Genomic DNA, 6,351 nt, shown 5'->3' on the forward strand with positions numbered 1-6,351 from the left:
GGAGATTTTAATAAAATTGGTAACAACATAGATCCTGTCCTTAAATGGATTATGAATTATTAGATAGTGGTTTATTCCATGATGATCATCTAGAGGTTTATCTAATAAGGTGTGATGAGAGTAAGACCCCCTATGTAATTTTAGGTCTAATATTGTTGTCTGAGGTTCCGAAAATTCTAGGATTCATCCCAACCACCCATTATATACGATCTATCCCTGTATTCATCTTTCAGTTTTTGGCTCACATCTTCTAACGCATGCTATAGAAAAAATGTTCCTGTAGTTAGTTTGAAGAGCATAAACGTCTGCGTAGAATGTTTTCCAATTCATTAAGATCGGCTTCACCATTTAACCGCTATTGATTGTTAACACTACATCAGATGCTTGTCAAGTTTAAAATCTTACCATTGAAATCTGGCAAACAACCATCCTAATTACCAAAAACATAGGGGATATGGCAGTGAATCTATCCACTAGTGTGACGTCATGGATCCTGCAGCATGGCCTATGAACAAGTAAATGAAATGAAATGAATGAAATGAAATGAAAAATCATTTATTTATACAGGCAAAGTTAGGGCCACATGGCCCTTTCTTACACTTAACCTGTACTTTAAAACATAATATAAATATTTTAACATAATCAGCTTATACAATAAAACAAAACAGAAATCTACAGAAACTCAGATACAGAAACTTTTATCAAAAATCAGTAAATTTTAAAAATACTTACACACACACACTCACTCACACATACATACAAGTCAGAGACCGCCATGCGCACAGGCCCCTACGACAAACCTACCATGGCCATACGTTCAAAATAGAGATTTTTTAGCGCTGCCACAAACCGGGAACGACTATCGAGGGATTTAATAGCTAAAGGAAGATCGTTCCAAAGACGGCAAGCAGTTACAATAAACGCTCTGTCGTAAACTGCGGTCCTATGGTGAGGCATACGCAAAGTTAATGATGCATGGCGTGAGTATCTGACACTTTCTTCAGCTACAAACCTAAAATCATCTACAAAATATTTTGGAAAATTGTTTTTTAATATTGAATAGGTTAGCGAAAGAATTTTGATTGATCTCAGGTCACATAGCTTTAATAACTTAGAATGAATGTAGAAAGGTGTGATGCGCTCACTGCGTCTTAGATCATAAATGAATCTTAGGCAGTAGTTCTGAGCGCGTTGGAGAGCATCAGCGAGGTTTACAGTCATGTCATTGATCACAGAGCTGCAGTAAGTGAAGTGGGGAAAAACAAGTGATTTAACCAGGTGTAACTTTATGTGCAAAGGCAAGAAATTCTGTAACTTTTTAAGTGAGTGGATTGATGCAAACACCTTTTTACGGATGTCTACTACCGCATCGCCCCAAGTAAGTGTCGAGTTGATAGTAAGCCCTAAGTTTTTGACCTTATCATTGTAAAGCAAATCTGTTCCATTTATAGTTATTGGATTCGTCGTCAGAAAGTCAATAGAGTTCCGTAAACGTGGATGACAAATTATGATCGGTTTAGTTTTTTCGTGGTTAAGTCTGAGTCCGTGTTTATTAGTCCAAGTAATGATTTTCTCAATATCTTCGTTCACTCTCAGAACACTTTCGTTGATCTGTTTGGGTGAAAAATGTGTATAAATCTGTAAGTCGTCAGCATACATGTGGTATTTACAGTGTGTGAGGACTGAGCTCAAGTCATTTATGTATAGTACGAACAACAGAGGACCAAGGATGGACCCCTGAGGTACACCACTAGTAACTGTCTCCCAGTCAGAACGTAAGTCATCAACCTCAACACATTGCCGCCTGTCTGACAGATATGATCCCAGCCAGTCCAATACACCATTTGAAAACCCTATGGCCCTTAGCTTTTCCAAAAGGAGCTTATGATTTACACAGTCAAAGGCTTTAGAAAAATCAAATAGGGTAAGAATCGTACCCTGCCGATGTTCCATTGCTAGTCTAATGTCGTCCGTCACACGTAAGAGTGCTGTTTCTGTACTGTGAGCTGCTCGAAAGCCAGACTGTGAGTTGCATAAGATATTGTTTTCAGTCAGAAACTCAGTGATTTGGCAGTGCACGATTCTTTCAAGGCCTTTAGATAATGCGGGCAATATACTGATCGGCCTGAAATCCTGGCAAGAAGCAGGTGCTGGAATCTTATTTAAGGGACGAATTAGGGCAGACTTCCAAGAAATCGGGAATATGCTTTGCCTTAGAGATGTGTTGAAAATGCAGGTGATAGTGGGGAGTATAGCAAAGAGAATGTCCTTAAAGAAGCGAATTGGAATGCCATAAGATCCAATAGCATTACTGCGAATACGTCGAATAGATTTCAGAACATCAGACTGCAGTACAGGTTTGAAAGTGAACTTGGGGTATCCTAATTCTTGTACAGGGGAGTTTCTTAACTCCGTTATATAACTTTCAACTTGTTGTTGATTGATGCTTTGACCAAAGGAAGAGAAGAAAGCGTTTAATTCATTCAGAGGAATATTGACTCTCTGTGCTTCAGGTTGTTTCCCAAGCCCAAGACTTTTTACGTTACGCCATAAAACTCTAGATGGTTGGTTATTGTTTTCAAAAAGCATACGAATATGTCGTAATTTTGAATTCCGCAAAAGTTGTTTAACTCTATTTCGAAAATAACGATACTGTTCCATTTCTTCTTGATTCCGGGAACGTTTTGCTCTCCTGAAAAGACAGTCGCGCCTAGCCATCAAGCTACGTATTTCAGGGGTAATCCAAGGCACTGGTTGTTTTTTGGTCAAACGTTTTGAAACAATTGGAACATGTTTGTCAAACAGATTTATAATTTTGCTGTTAAGTTCATTTAACATTTCATCAAGAGATTGAGAATTTTCTATTAAGTGCCATGGTGTTTTCTGAATATCTAACATAAACTCAACTTGATTCATATTCTTAAAATCCCTATATTTTATAAATTTAGTCTTGGGTTTAGGTGCCTTAACTGAATACACACAAAATATGAGATCATGCTTGGATACTGCTGGAACTGGAAGCTGCCCATGATGTACAATGTCTACAACATCTGATACTACGATTAAGTCAAGAAGAGTGTCAGACTCGGCTGCATGATGTGTAGGGTCAAGTGGGAGTATGTTAAAGTTACATGAGTCGAACAATGTAGTCAGTTGTCTGTATTCATAGTTTTCATTGGTTGAAAGAAGGTTAATATTGAAGTCCCCCATGATCAAGACATGACTGTATCCAAACAAACAATTTAAGAGAGCGTTTTCAAAATCCAATAGATTGCCTGCTCTAGGTGGACGATAACATACACATAACAGCAAATTCTCAGCCCCAGATAGGCTAACTTCAATAATTAAAAATTCCGGTTTTGCCGAGTACTCAGAGTTTGAGCAATTTACCAGTTTAAATTTGATTCCCTCCCTGATATAAACTGCAACACCGCCACCCTGCTTGCCAGTTCTGTCATTGCGCTGCAGAATATAACCAGGGAGGTTCACTTCCTGTGATGGAATACTTGGCTTCAACCACGACTCAGAAACTGCGATTAAATCAAAATCTTTGTATCTGAAAATCTCCTTCACCTCATCAATGTGCGCACATTGCGCAACATCTTACTGTGGAGAGCTTTTTCCGAGATAGGGGAATCAATGATGTGGACCTAGCCCGATGGTTCGCTGGTAGGCCCATCGCAGTGAATGCTACCCATCAAGTTAAGGTATATTGTGGGATCACCTCTTCAACATATTATCAGCAAGTTGACAATATAAACTCCACGGATACGGTGGGATCAAAAAGAAATTCATCAAATGGTACCAGTGTCACGACCCATTTACTGAAAATAGTTCGCTCATGTCAATCAGCTCAGCAGTTATCCCATATGATAGCATCAACGCGAGATATGTATAAAGCATAATGGAAAGGCAGCTTGCAAGAAAATCGTAAATAGGCAAGCCTATAATGACCATAAACTGTGCAGAATAAAAGGAAGTGGTGACATTAATCGCGAGCTGTGATGGCAACAGCAAAGGTTAAAGAAGAATTTGCCCCCTCAGTCAACACGTGATATTCCACATTAAATCCAAGCCTCAATTTAAATCATACTTTGGATTTAAAATAGGTCCGTACCCACTAGCGCAGTTTGATGAAGAAAGCGTGATGTAGAAGAGTCGAAAATCCAACTATTGATGTAGCCTAAAACTACTCATGCTGTTTACTCCAATCAATGTGGATCTCACTGTGTTCTGACGGGTTACAACGCTTGGCGAAGTTGCAGAAGCAAGTTGGCCCTATACATGGTTGGGAGCAGAAAATATCCAAATCAAGTGAGGGTTGGTCTCTTCTATAGGACACTTTCAACTAATGTTGACTTTGATTCTAACAAAAGGGGCTGCTCAACCAATCCTTTAGAGCTCATTTAAAATTGTACTTAATTCAGAGAGATAGGTATGGAAAATTAACGTCTGGGTTAACTCCCATCACTACGGCTAATCCACCGGTTCGACAAGAACTTCTCAACTCCGTCTACCTATCTCAACCATCGTGTACATGTTAAAAAGGTTTAAATTTTCTCGCTCCATATGAAATGCAGGGATATAATGCACTACTGTCTGAAAGACTTGCAAGGGGCACGATTATCTCAATTCGATATCTGGCGAAAAAGATGGTACTGAATGTCACCATTTGTGGCAAGACCAATAAGAGCAAAGAATGAATCCTTATTCTTAAGATTCCAATGATGAGAAGTAGAAAAGTTAAATGGTAAAATCTACGAAAAATCTCAATCGTGTTTTTTAATAGGCTAAATACATAGTAAAACTATGTACATCCGTCCCATTATCATCTTTCGTTTATTAAGCTAAAAAATAACATTTTTGCTATATTTAATAAAATCTTTCTCGTTGTAATATCTTATTATATTAGAATCGCTTAACATCATTCCGGAGTGTCAATATTAGATTTAAAATTGCATAGGGGGTCTTGCTACCCTTCCCTTCACACATTTCTGGATAAACCTCTGGATGATAACCATGAAATAAACCACTATCTAGTCATTCATAATCATAATTCTACGCAAAATTTTGTGTTTTCCAAACTAACTACAGGTGCATTTTTGTATAGCATGCGTCGTTTAGGAGTTTTAAGCCGAAAACTGGTCAAATAATCAACCTTTTGGCCATGTTGATGAAAATATCTCAACTTTGAAAAGCTACAGCGGCTAAACGGCTAAGCCGATTTTGACGTATTTAACATCAATCGACGCGGAATGTAATGCACTAAAAGTCACCTTTGAACAACATTTTCCTTAGGATTCGTTATTTAGGAGTTATAAGCGAAAAACTGAAAAAAGAGCAAAATTTTCATAGTTTTTCGACTCCCAAAACTTAAGCAGACGTCAGAATCCGTCGCAAACTCACAGGAGTCTTATTTGGGACCCCCAAAAGGTATTAAAACACTTTCCAGCTTTAGACGATTTTTTGGGGAGCATATGTCTAATTTGCCTGGGCTAAAGTTTTAAACTGCTGTTTCAGAAACCTTAATTTCTAGTTATTTGTGTATGTCAGCTATAACGAGGCTTTAAAGGTAAAATACCATTCTTACCGTTAAAACTTAATAATAATTAGTTTGGAAATGTGAATGATATTTTTTTGTGTATGAAACTTCTGAGTACACAATATTGGTTTATACACTTAACTCACTCTGATTAGTGTGATGATGTGAAATAGCTGAGCTTTTTACTAGTACAAAAATATAGCACAGTACTAAAGTATAGTACCCTACTACGCATAGAAACTTGAATACTTGACACACAGGTTCTTCTGTGGGTCAAGGTTCAGCGGTACTGATGTCAAATATTTCAACCTATAGTATTACAATGTTAACTTTTTAACCATAATCATTATTTTTATTGCCAAAATTTAACAGTGAGGAATATGAAATGCAATGAGAGGCCAACTATTTTCTATTCAAGTTGTGTTTCTGAAGATGCCTAATCTTCTAAATAAAGACATTTTTCATTTCATTTCATTATCTTTTAATAAATCAACGTAAGTTCATCCGTTGATTATGGTAGTTTCAATAGAAAATTTGGACACTACTTAAAGAACTGAACTGGTAAAAATTATAATTTAATCTGAAATTGCCATTGATGAAGTTTCTCTGTTTCCACATCTTAAATCTAGCAAAACTGCTATCTCAAGACTAAGAAAACGTTTTTTTACTGGTTGTTATATAAATATTGGCATTGCCGTTAGGTATAAAATTTAAGATGAAAATAAGTTAAAATCCAGTCATATAAATAAAATATGAGATAAATATGTTGACCAAATCACCATAAAAAATATATATAAATATGTTGATAA

The sequence above is a fragment of the Macrosteles quadrilineatus genome, unplaced genomic scaffold (assembly GCF_028750875.1).
Source record: "Macrosteles quadrilineatus isolate MER2022 unplaced genomic scaffold, UCM_ALF_1.0 Scaffold_3__2_contigs__length_128488019, whole genome shotgun sequence".
In the NCBI taxonomy this organism is placed as follows: Eukaryota; Metazoa; Arthropoda; class Insecta; order Hemiptera; family Cicadellidae; genus Macrosteles; species Macrosteles quadrilineatus.